Source organism: Triticum dicoccoides, chromosome 4A, assembly GCF_002162155.2.
Source record: "Triticum dicoccoides isolate Atlit2015 ecotype Zavitan chromosome 4A, WEW_v2.0, whole genome shotgun sequence".
Classification (NCBI taxonomy): Eukaryota; Viridiplantae; Streptophyta; class Magnoliopsida; order Poales; family Poaceae; genus Triticum; species Triticum dicoccoides.
In genome coordinates, this window is record NC_041386.1 from 216,972,643 (window position 1) to 216,997,693 (window position 25,051).

Sequence of the window (25,051 nt, forward strand, 5' to 3'; positions counted from 1 at the left end):
TATGCATCAAACTAAATAAAGATCCTACTACACCAAGTGTACGCATCTAACTAACTGGCTCAGTTAGACATTACTATTTATTAAGCTGTGGAGATTGGCTGACGGCTTGAACCAGATGGGTTCCTGACGGGGGAAACTCCAGCCAGCAGGTCGAAGTCTGATACTTGCGACCCTCTCTCCTACTTTGGGCTGTAGAGCGTGGCGGCACATATCAATGTATGGTGCATGCAGAGACACATGGTATGCTGTGTACACACAGTTTTTCCTGATGGACGAAACCGCACTTCCATCATGATACTTGCGGTCGGTTATATCCTGGTTAATTAGATAATTCAGTCTGAGAAACAGAGAGTGTGTACCAATGTACTTACTAGCCTCCAGTCAAAAATTCCTGAAGGCCCAGAGAAGCTGGGATCCTACTCAAAGACCTTGAAGTGACTGTGATTGTATTTCGCGAAACAACATGTTTGGTACGTGCGAACGATCATCAATCGTTCGTCGTCGTCTGATCTAGCCAGGAACCACCTACAACTGCCATGCCGCTTTTCTTTGAAAGGTTATGGGATTAGGAAGGGTAGGGACACCAGGCGGTCTAGAACATCATATGAAGTTGGAGTCAAATAAAAAAGGGCTCTTAATGTAGTCAATCTTAAGAACAACATGTTATGAGCATGAATATATTTTTTCAGTAAATGTCGACAGTAATATAAGCAAGCCACCATGATATCATAGGTAAGTAACATACTGCTGTAACAGCCATTTGCAGCGATGACTGGAGTAGGCCAGCAATACGTCTAGCCTAGAAGGAGTCGACAGCGTAAATGAAGCCCTTGTGTTCAATGGCATCAGAGAACCATGGAGGATGTATGATCCTGCAATGGACGTGTAGATTTATCCACTTACCGCAGTGACCTGTCAGATAGGCGAGACCGCTGTTGAAGAACGCAATTAGCCTGAAGTCTTTATAATTCGCAGCTCTTGTGGGAACTTGGTAGATTACAACCTTCAGCAAATCAAACTTGGTATCATGTTGGATACTATAAGATTCCGAGTATTCTGGGCCGTGGTGCCAAAAGTAGTGCAGTGTTAATCGAAGGAAGGGGGATCAATCACCGGGTGTAGAACTCCACGAGCATCCAGCTGCCGCCACCATTGACGAGCACCATCCAAGACGTGTTCATGCCGACCCAGTACATACCGTTAATGTAATGGAGGGTGACGGGGATCGGATCGCAGTCAAGAGGGTTGATGCTCGCCACCCTACGATCCTTATGCTGCATGACACGCCATTTCTAAAGATCAGGCGGCATCAACAAGCAAGGAGCTGGCTTAAAAAGCTCCAGCCTGAGGGCTTTGAGTAAATGATACAGCCCCGATGAGCATGAGGCGAGCGGCATGGTACTGAGATTGTCCACACGTGAAACAATGAGCTTGATTACCTCTGTGGGGAGTGAATTCCAGCCACTCTTTCGGCGGACACTGCTCGGTTCTGCCATTGTTAGTGCTTGGGTTTCGAAAGAGGGGGGGAGGTGCCTTACCGGGGATGTAAGATTGGACGATTATGTGTGGACAAGGTTGGAGAAGCGAAGATGTGCTGCGGGAAGTGGACAGGTGATGATGACTACAGCACGCCGCTTGACATACGAGACACGTACCAGCAGTGTAGGATCATATCGATGCCAGACAACTTTCTTGAGTGATCACAGTACTGGTACTCCCTATAGTACCTACTACACTACCCTAACTTGCTTGACTAGAGTAGTAGTGGAGCGGGACTCTGCTCTACTACTAGCACCGGAGGATTAGTCTATTCTAATCTAAAATAGTTACAAACTTCAATGCAAGTAATGTACACTGTACTGATAGTGGAACCCACAGAGTACTTAGAATACAAGATTAAGCATGCAATTAACTTTTTATAGAGGTAGAATCATACACGCAATTAACTCAAATGGATTGGAGGTGACTCTGTTATTCTCCAATGGCAACCGGCAAATTTCCTCCTGTAGGCCAGAATAGGTTTCTTAGTTTGCATGCGGGTTTAACGGAGGTGTTTGATGGAGGCGAGGAGGCGTGTTCAGCCGGGCGTGCAGTGGGCGGCGCAGTGGGCGGTGCAGTACTATTCGATTTGACAGCTACTAGTATATTATAAAAAAGAAAGACGAGTAGTAGAGATAGAGATAAGAGTAGAGATAGAGACTAGGGAGGAGCACCATCTATTGCTTCATGTGCTACTCCTGCGCTCCATTCGGTCGCCGCAACCTCCCCTACCAAAACTGCTAGACCTACAAACAATTACATGGTTTTACAAACTCTTTTTATCTACTGACCAATCACAAACTTTGCCCCCCTGATTTTCAGGGGAGTGGGCCGGCTCCACAACCTATTGACCAATCACAAACACACAAGGTAATCCTTCCCTGTAAAATGATGTAGTTATTTGTACGTGTAGCATTGCTCCCAGCCACTCCCTGCTGCGCTCCATTCGGCGGGCACTGTTGAAATTTGGGGAGCGCACTCTCGCGACTGCTGGCAGCGATGACTTCTTCCCTGACCTCGGCAACCTCTTCCTCAACGACATGGGCGAGAACCTCAACGCCAACGGTGCTGCTCCCGTTGCACCGTATGTGTTATGTCCTTCCTCTTTGAAATCGTGGTAGAATTCGTGTTTCTAGTTTGTGTCCTAGATTTGATCTGTTCATCTACTATGCTAGTCCACATGATTAGTTTAATCTCTGCTATAGCCGTCATGATTTATTTTGTGCTTATTCAGACTAAATCTCGTAGTAACTTGCTCATATATTCAACTGGCGCACCGTCCCCTACAGCCACTCCCGTTTCATGGACGGCCTGGTCGATGCCTCCAAGGAGCCCTACGTCTACTGCTATGAGTGCCCGATGCCGTTTTGGGCTCGCCGGCGGACCTCTTGCATCACCTCACGCAGCCGTCCGTCTATCACTACTGGCCCTTGGCGGAGAACATCAAGTACGAGACTTGCTACCCGTTCACCGTGCCGGAGTCGCTGGAGGATCACCGCCACCTGCTAGTCTCGGAGGAGGACGACAACGTCTTCCTCTTGATCGTGGGCACCGGCGAGGCATGCGCAGGCCGCCGCCTCATCTCTGTAGTGTGCGTCAGGGGTGACGCCGCTGACGCTGACACTGACACAAGGCCGATCTACGGGTGCGTGCTCACTGTTACTAGCCCTCCGAGTTAAGTGGGCGGCGACACTGGCTACAGGAAGTTGATGCAACATCCCAAATTTTCAATTTGGATGTTATACATTAGGTCCTCATATGCATATCATATTTTATTTGCATTTTGGTTGTGATCCAGAAATCTTAAGCAACTCAAGGACCCAAGGAGAGAGTTGGAGTTTTCGTTATTTTCATATTTGAATTTTCTCAAATTTCAAAAGATGATCATTTTGATTTTTATATTTTCCCCTCCGAAATGTTTCCAATATTAAAATAAATGAGGGGAGATAAAATGACTTCTCCAAATTCAGAGGGGAATATTGGAGGAAAAATGTTAAAAGCAAATACAATATTCTATTTCGAATTTTATTGCTATTTTATTTGAATTAGAAAAAAATGCATTTTCAAAAATGCATTTTTAGGCCAGAAAAATGTTCACATTGTTCTAAATATTTTAGTTAGACGGTGAAAATTGTTTTTGGCATTTTTAGGATTTTTCCAAATATTTTATTAGGATTTTTGTTAACGGTGGAATTTAATTAAAAAAATCCCGCCTGACTAGGCTGAAGGCCGAGCCGACCAAGCCGGCCCGCCCGCCGCGCCGCCGTCCTCCCTGCGTCACGGCCCGTGTCACCGGCGGACATCGCTTGGAGTCCGAACCGGAATCCGCAGCCGCCGCCCCCTTCCGCAAGTCGCACCGCACCGCAGCAACAGCTACAGCAGCAGCAGCCGCCGCCGCAGCCCCGCGGCGCCGCTACCACGACGTCGCCTGCCCACCGACCCCGTCGCCAGATCCTATTGCCCCGCCACCGTTTTTTTCCGAGGAACTGGTAAAAAACCCGCCACCGCCTGGTTCTTTTCGGTTTTTCGTTCGGATCGGTTAGATCGGTTTTTGTCGGTTTGGCTAATTAGCGGACATTCGCTCGAATGCTTCTGTTAGCAAACACATTCGTTCGTTTGTCTCTAATAACGAACGTTCGTTCGTTAGTATTTTCTTTTTAATTTATTTTTCGACCAGGGACCTATCCGTGATTATTTTTATCGTAGATTAGTCCCTAATCTTCAAACGCCCACAACGTTTTAACCGTTTGTCCAAATCCAGTGAAACCAACGCCAAAATCTTCATCGCAAAGCCCTCTTTCCAGTTAACTAATTTGAACATGATTTTGACAATTTAAAATTTGGTTTCACACAGATTTGAATTCGAATTTCTTTTGATCGTAGTTTGAGTTCCGTAGCTCCGATTTGATAGATTCTTTTTGCAAATCGAAGCTCTTCAGTTGAACTTTTAGTTTTGAATTTCTCATCTAAGTTTTACCCTTGCACCTATGCTTGAGTGCTTTTGTATGCTATTGTTTGTTTGCGATAGAGTTTCTAGAGTGCGAAGCGTGCTACTACGAGTCTCTAGGGTTTTCAGATCGTCAGCAAGGCAAGTAACAGTTTGATCATACCCCTTTATTACCCGGTTTTTATGCATTAGTTTCAACCCTCAAACATTTCATGAGTAGGATCTTCTTAACATGTGGGTTTTGGGAAGTACATGATGACGTAGAACCTATTGCCCTTTTTATATCAAACCCTGGGAGTTACTTCTACGTTATGCTTATTGCTATGCTATGCTCATAGACGTGGTTTGGTTGAGTGTATCCATGACATATGTGAGAGTTATAGTTAATGGTTAAACTTAAGGTGGATACTTTAATACACATCTAGGTGGATTGGTTGAGGCACCCTGGAGCAGCTAGTGGTTATCTGGGCACCTGGAGCAATCCAGAGCTGTCCTGGGATATCACGGAGTACCCGTGTGATCATCCTATGGTTTGCCACCTAGGCTCAAAGGGATCATAAGATTATTCATGCTGGAAACTTCCGTGTGCAGCCACAAGACATTATGGGCTCTGGCATAGTTGAGTAAGTTGTGGAATCCTTTCCATGATGGGCTAGCAGATGTAAGGGATTGTAGGTGTACCGGGCTATCTATCGGTTAAGGGGACCTTTTCGGAAACACTATGTCTCGGTCATCCGTTTCTCAAACACCATGTAGTGCGAGAAATCAATGGAGGAGATAAATTCTTGTGGGGAAAAGTGCACAGACCTCTGCAGAGTGTATAAACTAATCATGGTTAGTCGTGTCCCCGGTTATGTTCATCTTGAGTATCTGGTTCTTGAATTATTGATTTGATCTCATCACTCTTAATTTAATTTGCTGGGATGTTAATATTGTTTAATTGGGATTGAGTTGGGGGAACCTTCTAAATGTTTATCAACCAACTTGGTAGTTAAATAAAATTTATTCCTTTGCAGTAGGGAAAATTGGCTTTTCACAAAAACATTAACCTTAGAGCCTCCACCAGCCATATGTGCATGTAGTGATAGAAGTCATTCTGTTTCATTGCTCTATAGTGTTATTTTGCCAGCATATTCAATGTGCTGGCCCATTTTGGGATGCAACGTATTATGTTGCGGACTTTTCAGACGAAGAGTAAGGTGCGCTAGGTCGTTGTCGTGCACTCAGCTATGCCGTTGGAGTTGATGGACTCACTTTATCTTCAAAGCCTTCCGCTGTTATCTTATTTAGTTGGCCTTAAGCCATATTACTGTAATAAGTTCTCTTTTGAGACTATCGATGTAATAAGTGTGTGATTGAAACTCTGTTATAAATCCTTCAAGTACTGTGTGTGTCAGCATTACCGATCTAGGGATGACACTTATGCACAGCGATTTGACCGTTTGAGGTCGGATCGCTATAGTTGACTAGGACTGTGCCGAGCTGGGACCGTCCCGCTGATGTGGACCTGGAAGGCGCATGGTATGATTCCCCCCCCCCAACATGGTGCATGGCGACTCCAAGGAGGTTCACCTGGACATATGCATTACCAAGTTAAGGTTGATCATTAGTCTTCGCTCAATGTAATCCGCTGTCTAAGCATGTGGAGACTTCCATGCATGATCGTTCTCTATTGGAGTATCGTGCATGAATAGAAGTGTATCCATTTATGGTTTACTCTAGAATCTTCCATGTATGAAATTTTTACCACAGTACTGGTGAAAGACTTATGATGAACCATTTCTTACATCTCCTCTGCCCGCTTCCAAGTCATCCTGATTTAATCCCTCCGTCTAGGTGTATAAGGGCATGGTTAATACTTAATAGTATAGCCAACTGTTGACTATAAGAAAGTGCCATGTCATTTGTAGCCAACATGCATAACAATCGATACTCAAAAACTAATTCTTAAAGATCATTTCTTGCAAAGCACAATAAGTGTTATTTCTTCACAAGTTTTGGATGTAGGTTGAACAGTTGAACGCTTTTGTTTACAAAATATACTTTTTTATCTATTTCACCCGGATGTTTGTGAGCTCTAGAGATGAAATAATATCCGAAGAAACCTATCGATGCCCATTACACATGAGATGACCCCCACATCCTTTGTCAAAATAAACAACTCCCCGATCAATGCATTTCACTGTTCCGTGCAATGCATGGGCACCTTACTATAGATTAGTACGGCCAAAAATTAAACTAACATTATATATAGTACGATAAATGCTGATGCATGTCACCTAAAATTATATCATTGAAAACTATGTTCAAATACAAATCCAACAATATAGTTTTTGTTGACATGCACTAACATTTTGTCAGTTAAATATTCAGTCAAATTCAATGGGGGACTAATAAACCATGACCGATGTAGTACTAGTGTAGAGGGCGGCGCTTCACGCGAGTCTCCCCCCGCTCGTGGTGCGGCAGTAAAGCCGGCATATCACAAAACCCAACCACTCCTAGTAATAAGTGGCCTGGTAAAATAAACGGACAAGCAACCATCACATCCCTCCATTTTTTGCATTTCATCTCTCTGCATTTACTTTCTCCGGTTCATCTCGCACACTCGATCCCTAGCTACTACTCCTAGTTTCCCTAGCTACGACTCCTAAGGCTAGTTCTTTTGGCGGCTTAAAAAATAAGCCGTTTCTTCCCCAGCTTTTCCCATAAGACTAGTCACAGTGGAGAGTAACATTAAGGTGCCTCACTCATTTATTTGGGCTTCTAAACTACTACTAGTACCTCCGTCCTGGTTTATTCGTCACCATTGTAATTTGTGCTAAATTTTGACCAAAGATTTAACTGATAAAATGTTAGTGCTTGTGACATATGCACGTACTTACAAAATGCGTACGGATACACAAGGTTTCCAAAATTTTCCTTTTACATACTTAATTAAGGGCGCTAATAATTCCCGAATGTTCGGGATTTATCATTTGCGTCCCAAAACTAATGAGATTGCCTTTCGAAACTAAAGTATATTCCTAATAAAAGCCACGGCGCTCGCAATAGCGCTTGCGGCACGCCATGAGTGCCCTGGTGCACGGCCGTTTCCCAGCGCGCCGACACAACGCCTAATCCTCAGCCTCGCAACTCACAAGGTGCTGATTAGCGGCTTGACGGCGGGCGAGCACGATCTCATAGGTGTGGTGATCCGGCACCAACAGGTACTCCTCCTCGCTGGAAGCGTGCACCTGGTCCACGTACCGCCAAGCGTAGATGAGGCGCTTGGGCCCGACTGCACTCAGGGCTTTGGCACGGGCGTCCTCTGCCACCCTCACGGCCCTCGCACGAGCCTTCTGCCAAAGAGCCAATTGCCTGACTTTCTCAGACGCGACATAGGCCTGCCAGGCAGCTTGCCCCGCGGCGCGCTTCTCTTCCTCGGCCTTCTTCTCCGCCTCTATTTTAGCGTGATTTGCCATAGGCAAAGCCTCCCACAAGGCGACATCCATTTCTTTCCAAAGCTGCTCAAGGCTGGGGGGCTCGGCGGGCGGCGCTGCATTCTCCTCATAGCGGGGAGCCGACGCGTCCTCTGACACGCGTGCTGGCGAGATTGGGAATGCCGACGCATCCACCTCGACGCATCACGGCGAGGAGCGGAAAACCGACGTGTCCGCCTCGACTAGTGGTGGTGAGGAACGGAACAACGTCGCGTCCTCCTAGACTAGTGGCGGCGAGGAATGGAACGGTGTCGCGTGACCGTCCGCGCGGTGCAGCGAGGGGCACCTAGGGCTTGGGAGGGGATGCCATGGTGGTCGACGTGAGAAGGAGGGGGAGGAGATAGCGATGAATGTGAGCATTCTTCTGAATGGCGTGGGAAGCGCAGTATTTATACGAGCAATGGCACACCTACGTAATATATGGATTGAGCTTCACTGGCTGAACTGCAGGTCCAGTTGAGTCATTGACATGTGGGCCAGATGCCTGTAGGGCCCACATGTCAGTGACCCAATGCACCTACAGTTAAGTAACTGAAGGAACTACATGGGCATATTTGTTGGAGTAAATAATGGGTGAGGGACGGGTGGAAATATTGTTGGTCACAACGGATTGGACGACCGCGGGGGAGGAGATTCAGTCATGCAGATTTATTCCACACGGGGTGGAGTGGTGGGACTGCTGGAGGGAGAAGGAGAGTCAAGCAGGCATTTAGATTTCAAGGTGCACTAAATTATTGCATGCGATGATTAAGGCTGGCCATAGTGGTGGTAATGTGGTACTCCCTCCTTTCTGGTTTATAGGGCTTAATTAGAAAATCTCTTCAACCAAGGTAGATGATGAATGGTGGAATTAATTCCGTAGTTTGCAAAAGTACTTAATTAGTACTCTTGTTTTTCTCAAAAGTTTGTGTAAACCAATGCATTAATTACACCACATGCATGCATGACCACTCCTATAGAAATCTCAGTTGGTGGTGATGGTATGTCCGCCTCTGGACAACATGAGCCGTTCGATCTACTTGGAACCAACGGCTGAGATGTGTGTGCATAGAGACATGGCCTTGCCAACGGAGGTACTATATAGCAGATATTTACCCACCTCTGCCACTGTATAAAATACGGAACTACTCATTCTAGCCTCATTTCCTTTCTGGTTCATCTCCTTGCATTCTTGCCGGCGGCGGCGAAGGTTCCTGAAGATGGAGTCTAGACTCTAGAAACCACTACAAAAACTATTCCACTGCCTCTATCTTGGTAAGAGTAGAAGGGAGGTAGTGGTACTCTAATAGTTAACCTTGTTGTGATGGCAAGATAGGACATGGCACGCACCTGGATTGTGGAACTAGTTTGCATTGTGCATTTAAGTTTTGTCTGAAGTCAATGTACCTCTATTTTGACCAAACTTATAGCAAAATGTACATCAACATTCACAATGTCAAATCAATATTTCTATACTCACTATAAAATGTAGTTTTTATACTCATTATAATCAGTATTGTAGATATTGATATTTTTAGCATAAATTTGGTCAAAAACTTTGCAAACGGATGACGGAAGTAAAAAGGACTAGAGGGAGTATCATGCATGCGGAGTAGGCAAAAAAATTGCTTATTTATAACCGGTCGAAGTCTTAAAGGGCGCGACCGCGCGAGGGAGGCGAAGGTCGTGGGAGGCGCGACAATTGAGGGAATTAAGTGAAGTTCATCCACGCGCCGGCATGGCATGCGATCAAGCAGAAGCTATACCGTCAGGCCTATGATATGAGTTTAGTAGACATGACATCTAGTGGGTCCCACATAGTACTCGAGAACTCTTTGGGGGCTTGCAGCCGTTTATCCACTGGGCAAGCCAACAACCCCATGCCGTTCGGACGCCCTATTCGTCCCCGTCTTCTACCTTACAATAGTTCGCTCCCAGTCGTCCTGTCCTTTCACATTGCACCAGTTCAACTTCTCCTAACCCTCCTCAAAAATCCATGGCCTCCCAAATCTCCATGGTCGCCGCTGAGTACCAGGTTAGAGCCATCACCCGCGATGAGTTCATCGTCATCTACACCCATGGATCCGCGATAGTGAAAGGATGCCTTGCTCGCTTCAGAAGCATGTTCAAAAACTCAAAGGATGAGTGGGTCACTAGGCTAGATGTTGAGTACACCATAGTCCTAGAAAGCGAGAAGATTCTAAAGGAGGCAGAGAAGAAGAAGCCCGCCATGATCTAGGTTTGCGTACATAACGTGTGCTTGGTCTACCACATATGCCATACCAACGCTGAGTGCCAGGATTTTAAGAACTTCCTCAAGGACGAAAGAGTGAAATTTGTTACTCTAGACTTTAGGAACGATAGGGATGTCCACAGTCGGATAGGCCTCGTTGTAGGTCAGCCCTTTGATCTCTATAAGGCAAGCCAGGTGTCCTCCTCTCAGCCTTCAATGCTGACCCTGGCAGAAGCCATGATTGATCCTTCATACGCTAAACTGAAGAAACCTCACCACGAGTTTCATCATGCATGGGAGTCGAAGACAATAGATGAAGATCACATCCTGTACACAGCAATGGATGCCTACCTTTCTTTAAATATCTACAAGGGTTGGATGAAGAAGCAGAGCCCAATGTCCGGGTCAAGCAAAGAAGCGGTGGCGAAGAGGAAGAGGAAGAGGGACGAGCACGGAGTCGAGGATGTGGACTCGGACTCCGAGTAAGGTGGACGTGTCGTCGCTCATGCTGGTTCTACTACAGTGTCAAATGGACTAGTTGCTTAGTTTTATTTCACGGGTGTGTTGTGCTGAGCCCCCAGCAGAACTATGTTTATGTTCTTTCTCGTTATTTGAACTCTTTAGTACGTACAGTAGTACTAGTACTATGTCTTACTACTATTCTTCTTGCAGTTGGTACTACAGCTCGTATCTTCGTGTTCCTACTGTACTTAATACGTTCGTACTAGTAGTATAATTTGAGTCAATCGATTTGTGAAAGAAGTTCGACGGAGCGAAGGAAGAAGACGACAGAGAAGCTACCCTAGTATCTATATTAGGGTGGCAGGGTGCCCATGGTCTATCTTATGAGTGTTGGGTGTGGAATGCAGTTTGCCGGAAAAATGGATCATGCCCAGGGTTAAACGGACGACGGGGTGGGGGGAGCGTGGCGGTGGCAGGCGGTTCAGGGGAGGGCGGGGCGGTGGCAGCAGGCGGTTAGCCGTGTGGCAGGCTGAGAAGATTAATAGTGCATCAATTTCGGAGGTTGAAGAAGCCCTTCTAGCCATCCATGTTGCATCCAAAGGCTCACAATAGTCGACTGACCCAAGTTGCTCCTTCAGATTGCAGGATCCACGTGGAATTCAAGGTCTCGAAGGTAGATTTCGCGTCCGCACCCGGTTTGCGGGCTCGGCGCGGGCGCGACCAGCTTCTACCGCGACAGCCACCATGCGTGGCTCCTCTGCGTGAGCGGAGACGATAATGACACGCTAGTTCCTCCTCGCCGGCATGCTGGAGCACGCACTTGTCCTCCTCTTCATATGCTGCGTGCATAGATGCGGCTCCACCAGCTGCTCGCGTGTTTGGTAGCGCGGCGGCATCGCGAGGAGGGACTGCAGACTTTGTGAGCGAGCGAGCCTTTGGCTCCATGGTACAGGCATGGCGGCGACACGGTGGTGATGGGCGAGAAATGGTTGGCCGGAGCAGGCGGGCACCGGCATGCGCAACGGCGGCGGCATATTGATGAGTGCGCACATGGGAGCTTAGTTTAGTTTTAAATAGGGTTGGTCAAACTGAAAAGAAAACCGTACTAGTACACGTAAACATTAGACTGAGGCAGCGCTTATATTAGTTACCACAGCCAGGATACGGAATCATGTGCAAGCACGTGAACCGCGGCCGCGAGGTCGGTCGAACGGTGCGTCCCGTGTCCCGCTCGAAGGACACCCACCGAACCTTTTTGTGTGTGTGAAAACAATCCCCGAATATTACTCAACTTTTTCCTGGAAAAGTTCTTGACACTACAATATTTCCACATATTTGAATTTAGCTCCAGTTTGTGTTTATTTGGATTTGGACGATTTAGGTGCACCCTAGTTTTTTTCAATATTGATTTTGTGTGTGTGACTGAGAGAGAACGTGTGTATGTGTCCATATGTGTGTTGTGGTGGAAAGGCAATGTGGAGACGGTGTGCGTGTGATAGAGACATAGAGAGGTGCGAATGTGCAAATGATCATGCATGAGTGAGACATAGACAGATGCCGATACGTTGTGTATACATGAGAGATCGCTCTTCTATTTGTACTTGTGTGTGTGTGTGAGAGAGAGAGGAGCATCTGTAATACAACAACCATCTCTCTCGATTCATCCGTCCCTCGCACGATCACATGTAACACATGCATCAACGCACACATTTTGGCACCCTCACTCAGCCCCTGACCACCACAAGGCCCACACATCGCTCTCTATCTTGCACGCACAATCTCTTCGTGAAAACCCTATTTAGCATGTAGCTTTCCGTCACATACACACACATTTCTCTCCATAGGTTTGATTTCTTTCAATACCTAACACACACACACACACACACACACACACACACACACACACACACACACACACACCGCACACACACTCCCATCCCCCGAGCACACAATTCATCCCCATCCAAGGCTATATGGCGACCACTCTCGCTTGTGCTTCTCTGCACCCTAGCATGCACAAGACCTCAACCTTCAAAGAGGGCATCGAGGAGATCAAAGAGGACGACCACACTGCACTAGAGAATGCGGGGCCATGTGGAAGCAGGATGATGTGACGATGGCTCACTGACTCCTCCCCTCCTCTCTCTCTCCCGCACAAAATTATCAATCCCTCAACCCATGAGATCCTTCCCCTCTCGCCCGTGTTTTTCTAGTTCTCTCATCAAACCTGTTGTCTCTTCTCCTTCCACGTCTACAGAACCCGGATGCACACACATCTCACGTATATTACATGTCTCCATCTATCTCACAGACCTAACTTCTTCCTCTCTCTCTCTCGTTAGGTTTGTCTCTTAGTGTCTTGTCCATATAGGCACAATCTTTACCGCCCTATCTGCTCCATCTTCGCAAGCTCTCTATACATGTTCCATTCACATATTGGGATGTGTTCAAAATGTTGCTTTTATAATGGATTATGTAGAGTTATGGTTGGTTTTGTTGCATCCTACAAAGTAATAACTATGAAATGCATTTAGACTCTCATTTGATTGGATTATGTGAGTTTGAGCATATAGTGAAGTACTATAGAACTCATATACATCTTGGAATTCAACAATAATTGTAATTATTGAATTGTATAGACCATTTCATTCGAAGTCAGCAACCTAATATATTTATTCACAAATTACAACAAATGATTAATTCACTACAAACTAAGAAAACAAATGTGTACTCCCTCCATTTTTATTTAAGTCCGCGTATTAGCATTAGTCAAAGTCAAGTTTTGTATACTCTCAGAAAGTTTATAACAAAAAATTATTAACATATACAATAACAAATAAATACCATTAGATTCATTATTGAATGTACTTTCACATCATACATATTTGTTATGGTAAATGTTTATGTTTTTCTATAAACTTGGTCAAACTTTTGGAAGTTTGACTTGGGTCAAACCTAATATGCAGAGTTAATAAAATCGGAGGGAGTACTAGTAGTTACTAGTACTACTCGCTTGTTGCTTAGCCTAATCACCCAACACGCCACACGGGGATTTCAGTGTCACAAAATTTTGAGGTCGGCGGGAAAATCTCCTGCAACCCTGATTCGAGCAGTGCGAAGTTACCATCATAACCTTCGGAATAGGTCTGCGGATTACACTTGGTAGGGGCCTGTTTTCATAACTTCAGGTTCACTCTACCCAGCCAACCCCACCTCGACACCTAGAGTAGTACACCTGAGTACTCCCCATTTTCTATCCCCACACAAAAATAGACTTCTCCACGGCACCGCAGCCTTTGTGCTCCTCCCCTTCTCCATCGGCGCACTCGTCCACCGCAGCGCATCTGCCTCATCAACGACCTCGTACGCCGCACTGGAGCCGGTCCACCGTCGTCGTCGTACATGGAGCCTCTTCCATGACACCGTCTTCCACGGTCTCGGATCTGCTTCCCAGAAGCCGACGCCAAGCACAGAAGCACCACCGTCATGGACAATGAACTGACTCCCGTTGCCGACCATGATGCACAGAGGCCGCCGCGACCATCGTTCTCCTCCTCGATTGGTAATGTGTGTATTGAATCACTTAGCAGTACATGTGCACTTCCAATTTTGTTCATACCTACCCTTCAAATTTCCTGGTTGCTATTGTTCCCGTAAAAGTAATTGGTTATAGCCTCCATTGTCCAATAGAATATCAGCTTGTAATTGTGCATCACTCCTGTATCGTGCTGTGCTTGGGTAGGTTCTTCATCTGCAACCAGTAGTGTGGCAAATGATGGGAGGCCGCACAATCGGATCTTCCACGGTCTCGGATCTGCTTCCCAGAAGCCGACGCCAAGCGCAGAAGCACCACCGTCGTGGACAATGAACTGACTCCCGTTGCCGACCATGATGCACAGAGGCCGCCGCGACCATCGTTCTCCTCCTCGATTGGTAATGTGTGTATTGAATCACTTAGCAGTACATGTGCATTTCCAATTTTGTTCATACCTGCCCTTAAAATTTCCTGGTTGCTATTGTTCCCGTAAAAGTAATTGGTTATAGCCTCCATTGTCCAATAGAATATCAGCTTGTAATTGTGCGTCACTCATGTATCGTGCTGTGCTTGGGTAGGTTCTTCATCTGCAACCAGTAGTGTGGCAAATGATGGGAAGTTTTTTAGAACTAGGAAGATGCCCATGCGTTGCACGGAACATCTAGAGGCATTTGTATGAGTAGTTTATCTTGTAGAAGAAAAGGATGAATGAGGGAAGGCCTTATCTGCAAATCTGGAGAGGGGTGTGGGTATCTCTTTGCAAAATTGTCATAGTTTGCTTTCTATCCGTCAGATATAGATCGAATGGTCTATATTGCAGGATGGTAGGCACACCATCATCACCAACTTGGTTTTTCATAAGAGTAGAGAGTAGAGAAAAGAAAAGAAAGTAGAAAAAAAAGAGTACAAAGTAGAGTAGTAGAGATAAATATTAAATATTAAATAAATATAACAGTAGAGAACAGAGGAGAGATAAATATTAAATATAAAATAAATATAATGGTAGAGAAGAGAGTAGAGATAGCAGGGACATCGGGAAAGGATCAAGCGTGCGCAGGAAAAAGCGGCTGGGCGCACGCTAGTTTTGGCGCATGGCGTCCGGCGTGCTTTATGAAATCCAATGCCCTCCCACCGCTCTGTGTGTTGCCATTGCTCTCTCCCTGCTCTCTGCCTCGCCACCGCTATCTCACCGCTCTGCGCCTCGCCACCGCTCTCTCCATGCTCTTTCTCGCCTCGCCGCCGCCGCGCCACCATGCCGCCGTGTCACCGAGAAACTTTGGGATACTGCAGTGTCCATGCGCACCCCTCCGGCGGCTTCTCCGCCGAGATCCGGTTCCGCGGGATGCGCCTCGGCCTCGGCAATTTCGACACCACCAACAAGGCCGCCCGCGCGTACGATGCGGCAGCGTGGACCCTCCGGTGGCCTCGTAGAACATTGAACTTCTCCAACGTGCCGATGCGGGAGCGGGCACAGGAGCTCACGCCTCTACTGTGGCTTATCACCGACGAGGATTGTCATGACAACCGGAGGCGGGAGCACCATCTCGGCATAGCCAAGATGGACGACGAAGCCATGGCACTGTGGCGCCAATGCTTCCCATAGGACATCATCAACGAGCGTGAGTTTTATGTGCAAAGGAGGGTGGAGAGCGAGAAGAGGAGGGCAGAGCGAGCCGCCTATCGCGAGGACAAGCGTACGCGAAAAGCTGACGCTCAATGCAACATGAGGCTAGGAGCAGCGTCGCCCTGGGAATCCGACGACAATCGGTATCTTCACGCCTACATTGAGATGTCGGAGGAGGACATCACCGAGGAGGATTCGTACGATGAGGAGTAGCTGAACTATCTTTTTTATCTATCTATGTTATATCTATGCTGAGAACTATCTATGTCTCTAGTCTCTACTCTCTATCTCTACTTCTCGATCTCAGCACTGTAAACGCTTTTTTAAAGCGTGGCGTGTTGCGCTGCTGTTGGAGATGCTCTAACATGGCAGACGAGTGCTTTAATGTTGCCCACAAGATGCGTGAGTATTACTAGTATATTTTTCTTGCCATGTTGAGATTTTAAAACCAAGAGTGCGAACATGTAGAGGAGCAATGAAGACCAAACACGGGATATTGGGGACATCTTCAAGGATCGTGGCAAGTTAAAGAGGAGATGCACCGAACCTGTAAAACGAGCTTTGGTAAGTAACACCCTTTCAATTACTTTCGTTTAGCCTCATGTTCTTCGATGTGTATATGTTGTAGTTTCCTGTTTCTCTTAGCCTCCCGTTCTTCGATGTGTAATAAGAAGAGTCTTAATCATCCTAGTGCTTTTCATTTTTAGCTTGATGTAGGAAGTGGGTGTTCTCACCTTGTAGTCTGTTTTTATATTTTTCCTTTTGAATTCACTTCTCCGAGTCCTGTTTATCTGGCTTCTACTAATTGGATCTGGGTTGCTCTGAGTATTGATCTAAAAAAGAAGTTACTTCATGTCAGGATGCAGTTCCTGCGAGGAGGGAAGTATGGTCAACCTCAAGATCATGTTTCCAAAATGAGGCTGGATTACACACAAGGTTCTAGTTCCCTAATGATGCTGGATTAGACACAAGGTTCAAATTCCCAGATGATGCTGGATTACACACAAGCCAGATGGAGTTGTCAACTGTTCGTGTCCTCGTGGCTCTAGTAAAGGCTGAAAGAAAGCATGCAGCAGCCCTTGATAATGTAGCTGAGTTCCTGAAGAAGCGAAAAGAGCAATCAGATGCTCTCTTCACCCAAGCCAAAAAGATATGGAAGAAGCCAGAAAGAAGCTATCAGAGGCAGAGCAGGCTAGGCGTCTCCTGCTATCTAAAACTATTGTCAATACAAATTTTCTTTCATAATAGCTAGGATCAAATGTTTATCCAGTCAGCATGCCTGTTGTGATGTCCGTGCATCTACTGATGTGGCACAAAATAATTTTTTTCGGGTCATGTAATAACAGCAATTACTTTCTAAGCAATAACAGATGAAGCATTGGACATGGTATTGTTCACGCGCAAGCCCAACATTCCAAGTTCAACTTCCACATCAAATTCATGTTCACAGATATCTGCACTTCATAGATAATGTCCACAACCATGATTCACTTCAAAGCCAAAAAATGTGAGGAGGGTTATAAATAAAGAACAATCTCTAGTTCCTACTACTAGTGCGAGCACAACAAGTCAAGACCATGCATAATTAATTATATTTTGGTCATTTTTGACTAATCACGAATAACTTCTGGAAGTAGGTATAATTTCTAATGTCGGCCGCGGCTGGGGTCCATGATGTTTTGAGCCAAACCGGGTAACACACCGGGTGTCTATGCCAGCGACATGGTGGTCGTAGCATTCATGGGTTCAGAGCGGCGATGGCTCCCGTGGTCTACTATTCCTCGGTGTCGGCGATGGCCGCAAACGTGTTCGCCAGCTCCGCCAGCATGCCGCGGTTCCGCCAACGTTTGCGTCGGATGGCGCAGCCAACCACGGTGCACTGGACACCATGGTCCCCCGTGTGCCGACGTGCAGAAACTGGCCACTCCTCAGCGAGCAGGCTTGGAGCGTCGAGTTGATGCACCAGGGGCCAGCTTGGAGCGGTGGCTTGCTCCTCCGCTTGCCACCTGCAGCCTCGCCCATCGTACTAATGGCCTAGGGCGGGGAGGGAGGTGGGGCAACGAGTTGCCTGGCTTGTCGGGGCACCCAGCCGGCTTTTATGCCGAAGAACTCGTCTTCCTGCTCATCGGATGCTATGGAGAGTGTGTAGAAAATGGTGCAAGGAGGATATGGGGAGCTGTGGTGTGGTGCGGTTCTTGACAGGCATCTGGCCTCATTTAAATAACGAGCGGACGAGAGGAGCCAGCCGATTCAATGGAGGCAGGCGGGGCAGTCTGAAGCCGGTCGCATGTGGCGAGGAGGCGTGTTCAGCCTGGCCTGCAGTGAGTGGGGCCCTCTTGGCCGGCGCGCCGATTCAATGCCTGCACTATGAGAGGTTGTGTCTGTGTCAGAGCAATTACTCCCTCCAGTCCTTTTTTCTTCGGGTATAACAAAATCTCGTTTCCCATTCACATTTTACAAGTAAAATTCATGGACAAACTTTGACCCAAAATATGATGGGGACTAATAAACCAGGACGGAGGTGGTAGTTTTTTTATCAAAGAAGGGTTTCCCCCTTCCGATTTTCATTAATGAAAACCAACATCTAAACCATAGTATTTGCCCTAGAACTACCATGGTTCAACATCTCGCAACAGAAACCCATACAATCATACGCCAAGGAGGTAGTAGTTATGAATTCCATTTTTGCTCCATACCAATCGTTCTAAAAACTACTTAAGTACTTATACCATGACCTTGAAATCAGAACTCTCACCCCGCTATAAAAATGATATTTTAAACATGGCTACTCGATCTGTGGCAACTGGCGAGCCACCGCCTCCAGGTCGTTCACCTGTGGTCCCGACCATCAACTCCTATGGAACAAATTATCACGCGAGCTGACTATTCCTACAAAGTTGCGCTCCACCACGTACCCGGTACCCGCGCATGCAGAAATCATGCACCATCATCACCAACTTTGTTTTTTATAAGAGTGTAGATATATATATATATATATATATATATATATATATATATATATATATATATTATATTATATACTGTTATAAAAAGCATAGTCGGTGATGATGGTGTGCTTGCCATCCTGCAATATAGGCCATCCGATCTATATCTAACGGGTAGGAAGGAAATTATGGCAATTTACCCGCACTCCTCTCCACATATGCACATAAGGCCTTCCCTTGTTCATCCTTTTCTCCCACAAGATCTTGATGTTCCGTGCAACGCATGGGCATCTTCCTAGTTGTTGCAAAAAGCCCATGTGTGTGTGTGTTGTGAGTGTGAGAGAGAGGGAGAGAGGAGGAGGACGGAGTGCATGTGTGATAAAGACACAAAGAGTGTGTGTGCAAGAGGTATCAGCTTAAAAGGAGGCGATAGTGTGTGTGTGCATGATCGAGAGGGCGTGTCTCAAGAAGGGACGAAAAATCTACATAGATACAAGGAGCGCGAGAGAGACATGTACGCGATAGTGGAAACACGGTGTGCGGATGTATAAACATATCCGGAGGCTAGTCGATCAATGATGTGAGAGAAATACGAGTCAGGGGTGCAAAAGCGAGAGTTTTGTGTGTGAGAGAGAGACGATAGTCGGGAAGGGGAGTGGAAGCAGGAGCTGTGTGTGTGTGTGGGAGAGAGAGCGGGGTGAGTTTGTCTGATCGGTAAACAAATGAATAATGTCACTTTATAACTAGGATGGAGACAGAAAGGAGACCGCAACAAATGGTGTGTCTGCAGGAGAGAGTAATTTTAGTGGTATGAGTCATATCTAGAGACATATAGGGTGTGTGAGAGAACCCCATAAAGAGAAAGACAAAGTGAAAGACGAGTGAGATTGTGTGTGTGGTGGTGAAAAAGAAAGCTTAGGTACCTAGTGATACCAGAAATGGTAGAGATGTGAGAGATAATGAAAACCATGTAATGTATAATGATAGGGAGGGTGTGACACTTCTCAAGGGAGACGTCGAGAGACCATGTTTGCAAAGATAGGAGAAACATGAAGTGAGTGTGCGGGTGAGCTGGAGAAAAGGGAATGATAGCTACATGAAGGAGCATGCCAGAGAGATGCGCATGAAAGGAGTCAACATAAAAGGGATTCAAATATGTGAATTGGAGATGATGATACATGTAATTCATTCTCGAACCAAAATTGATCTAACAAACATGCATACTCATATGAATTCACGCGCATCTATGTTATTTAATATGTAGATATTACTGATCCATACATTTTAGTAGAACATAACTTGGTTTAAATTTTTTTGAATTCAACCTTATGATTTTGGGATCATTGTATTTGTAAATCATATTATATACATATAAAGGAGCAGAATTCTTTGTTGTGCTTTTGAAAGTATATATAAAAAATGATGTATATAGAATTTTATTCCAATCGCAAATGGATCCTGCCCGAACAAAAATAGATTACAAAACTGGATTTGAATTGATTTGGCATGGTAAACATGCACTCTTTCTCTGCAAAAATATGAACAAAGCGGGGAAAGTCATTGTAACCGCCCGAAACCAAAATCTGTGAGATGGAAATTACTGCCTATCCCTGACACGCAAAGCCTGTTGACTCGATTTCTATAGGTTTCGATAGGGGTAGGTTTGTAATTTCACTCAAATGTGACATGACCACCTCTCACCCGGATTCATACACGGTGGGCACCAAAACACAGTGTCACCTCGGCCGAAATCGACTCCCTCCCCGATTCATACACGGTGGGCGCCAAAAACAAACTCTCGTCGGCGAATATTTGGTGTATGCAAGATTACCGTCCTATCCCCAGCCGACTAATATTGTTGTGATGTAGGAAATTTTAAACGGGGCTAAGTTTGTAAATTTCCTCACATTTGGGACAAGAGCACCCTGAAGACAAGGTTCCCCCTTCCTCTCTCCCTCCATTTCCCCATTCGTACTCCGTGGGCGCCAAAACAGCCTCTCCACCCCAGCCTCCTCCGTCCACCACCCGTTCCACTGCCGTCCTCGTCCACCTTGCTGGAGCTGATACCCTGACGTTGTCATCCATTACAAGAGATCGACCTCTCTCATCTGCGGCTTCGGACCGGGATCCTTGCATCTCGTCCTGTCGCTTCATCCCTACTGTCGTCCACCTTGCCGGTGCCGCTCCTACGACCGTCTCGTCCATCGCACCCCGCCGCCACCGTCTACCCTCCTAGATCTGCTTCCACGCCGCCGACGGCTATCGCTAACGCAGCACCGTCAAATTCTCAGCAGATGCATACACGGCGCTGCACCAGAGGCGATACTCTTTTGTATCTGCTCAACTTATTTATCACAGCAAGAAAATAGATCGGCACTGCTTTACTCTAATTTCTTGTCCATCACTTACTTGCTAGTTGAAAGCGAACATTGGTTGCGAAGTTGCCTTTGTCCAATTCTCACCTTCAGATCCGCCATGGCACGCTCAACACTATACTCGCAATGCTTATGGTTTTCCCCTTTTATATTCCACACTAGTTAAATGACAGTAGACTAAATTTCAAAATTGGGCCAGTCGATTTTTGAGAGATCACCGGAGTTCGTCGGTGTTAAGGAAGGAGCTCGGGTGGGGACGGTGGTTGTGGGGGTGGTGGGGCCTCACCGAACAAAGAAAACTCGACGTGGGTGGGGGCGGGGGTGTGGGTGGGTGTGGCGGAGGAACACAGGCGGTGGGGGCCAGTGGTTCGGTCGGCGGCCCGTGTAGTGTTCTGTATCGGAAGAATCAGAGATGAGGAAGAAGAAGGGTTAGGAGACGTAGGATCTTCATCCAACCGCCTGAAATGGTTGACTGACCCAAATGACAAAAGTCACGCGACTTGCATGCAGACATGCCTTTATATTCAGTACCATCATCATACCTGCTTAGCACTGCTCCTGAATCCATCAAGCTAAACAACGTGCCACTCATAATTCCAAACTTGTTTCTCAAATACGAATTTGATATGATGCTGATATTACTAAAACAGATAACGTTTAATTGGTCAGCCAGTGTTCCTACTTTATTTTCGAAAAGCATGTGCACCACATATAGAGAGACAGCAGGGAGTTGCATTCTTAATGCGCTCTGGTTCATCATGTGTGGGCACTGCACAACGAACATTTTATTATCCAAAATTTGCTTGCTCTTCTTTAGCATGTTCCTCTTCCGTTCTTTTTTAATAAGTACTCTCTCCGTTCCTAAATAGAAGTCTTTGTATAGATTCCACCATGGACTACATATGGAGCAAAATGAATGAATCTACACTAAAATGTATCTGTATACATCTGTATGTGATCCATTGTGGAATCTCTACAAAGACTTATATTTTGGAACGGAGGGACTATGATAGTAGTACAGTATGTTCCTTGTAGTGACGATGAGCGGGGACATTTGCAGTGTAGAGGTCTATACGATCGGTTGTGATGGACACTTTAAACTCTTCGGGCCTCTTTGATTCGTAGGATTTTGTAAACATAGGAATAGGATTTGTAGTGGCCTGCCCACTTGAATCCTATAAGATTAGCAAGGAAATGCGGGGAGCTGTGTCGCCTTTGAGAGTTACACTGATATTCACAATACCACACCTTCACTTGAAGAGAGCTAGTATTCGAAGCCTTTCTAGCCGTACCGGCAATACTAGCACATATATTCCAGCAAGTTCCACTTTGCTGATTTTACTCCTGATGCTTATGGTTTTCCCGTTATATCTACACTATGATCCGTGTAGCTGCTATGTGTCGCACTAGCAGCAGTCCACTCTTGAAGCTAAACAACACACCAATCATAAGTCCAAAGCTTACTTCTTCCAATACGAATTGTGATATGATACTGATATTAGTTAACAGACACACATTTAACTGGTCAAGTAATGCTCCCACTTTATTTTCCAAATGCATGTGGCCACATATAGAGAGACAACATGGAATTGCATTTCTTTGAGCGCTGTGATTCATCATGAGTGGGCAACCAACATTGTATGCAATGCATCGAAACCTCAAGAATATGCTTCCTCTTCTGTTCTTTAACATGTTCCTCTTTTGTTAATTTGTATTTAGTACGTACAGTATGTTCCTTTGTCCGGAAGGGGGGCAGGGACATCTGCAGTCAACAACTGATAGAGCTGGCCTGTAATCAATAGGCTTTCAATTAGTAGCGGCAATACAACACTTTTCTAGCCAGTTCCACTTTCCCGATTTATATACGCTACGATCTGCCTAGTTGATGTGTGCTCTTGTTATCATGGTTTGGCAATAAACTCTCTATACAGTATATTATGAACTTATCATCTACCAACTATCCTTACTTCTGGAACCTATTTTGTGTGTGTACTTGTGCCAGATTATATTAATGCATGCACCATATTACAGCACACATGAGCTCTCTCATTAGAATCCAGTAATAGCACACAAGGGTTTACAGGGTCGCCCCTATATTAGAATATCCTCTGCATTACACATATGTTTTCATGGTTCTCAGATATTATACGTAATTACACTGAATATTAGAATCCGCAAATCAGAAGAATATTGTGGAACACTACAAGGACTTACAAAATTGGCACCAAAGAATTGAGTGCCATTCTCGATGGAATGCGACTCATACACTCCCCACCTGTAGATTCTTGTTCAGAATATGATCCTAATGACTATTCTAACCTCGAGGAGTCAATGGTAGATGGTTTGTCCTGTTCAACCATCAAGGTGCCTGTTCTAATTTGGCAAGGTTTTATTGATTGCGCGTATCTTGCATATGTTATCTTGCATTTCTTCTACTTTGTTGCACCGCCATGTGCTTAGTTTACTCATCATATATGTCAAGATGCCATGCCCATCCATTATCAATACATATTCCATCTGTCATCATACCATGTTTTTCCACTCAAATGATGTTCTTGTGCATTAGACATCAAAAAGGAAGAGGGTGATTGCCGAACTTGAAGGATCACCAGCAAAGTCCTTGAAAAACATGGTGGTGCCGGAGAAATTAGATAGCACCCCACTTATATTGGCCGTACAACCAGTGACACAAAACGTAGGACTGACTCCAGCAGACTGTACCCATACTTCACTGGCCACACCACTAGCCACACCACACAGGACCTGCACTCCAGCTAAAGGTATGCCGATTTCAGTTGCCATAGCACCAGCCATACCACAGAAAAATCTCACTCTAGCAAAAAGTACAGCAAGTCCACCGGCCGAAGACCTATCCCAACTGCAAAGACGGCCAATTCTTGCTGATTGGAACCTCATTCCAGTTATTCCTAGTTTTAAAGACAATGCTTTCAATGTTGTTAGGGACTACGTGCATATATTCCCATCATGGGAAGATTATAGTGAAGACAAACACCATTTTCACATCTTCCTGTCCCACTTACATGTAAGTGCTATTATTCATGGTGATTATTTTCCTATTTTCTACTGATTGAACACATCAATGATTTACATTACATTGTTGTAAATAGGCAAGGGTCAATCTGGATAGTCATGATGAGCAAAGATTGCTTGCGCTTTTCAAGGAAGCATTGTAGGAGTATCGGTGTTACCTGAGGAAATCACACTTCGATGGGAAGTCTATAAATGAATTTCCGGTGAAGTCTCCTGTGCTAAATTTAGAAGACATTGAATGGAAAAACCTTGTTATGCACTGGTCTTGTTCCCATGATGAGGTACTGTCTATGATATCACATGACAATGTGAACTTCTACTTTTTTGCATGTGCCTTATTGGATCTTTTTTGCAGGAAATCAGCTTGAAGAAGAATTCCGGTTTGAAAAGAACGACAGGATATCACAAATATGCTGCCCGCTACTTTGCTCTTGTTAGTACCTGTTGTCCTGTATCACTGTACTTGCATTCATACCTGGTTCATTGTATGACAGCAGTATGCATGATAGCTTGCTTATCAATTGTTCGCTCCAGATTATCTGATCTGTATGAATGGTTACATTAGTGTAGAATATATCCAATGCCAATGAAATTTTTTAGGTCTGCATTGTTCTTATAAGTACCTGATGTCCTTTATTGACGGGTAGTTGTTCATGTACCATCACTCTGCAGCTTATTTTCCTTTGTTATCCATTTTCTACGCATCAGATCTATATTTACTCTTACCATAAGGTTGGATAACACCGATGGTCCTGAAGAAGTTTAGCTCTGCATTGCACTTGGCTGTACCTTTTGCCTATATCGCTGTACTTACATTTGTAGCTACTTGGTCATGTAGCATCACTCTTCAGCATATCTTAAATATTCTCCATATTTTCT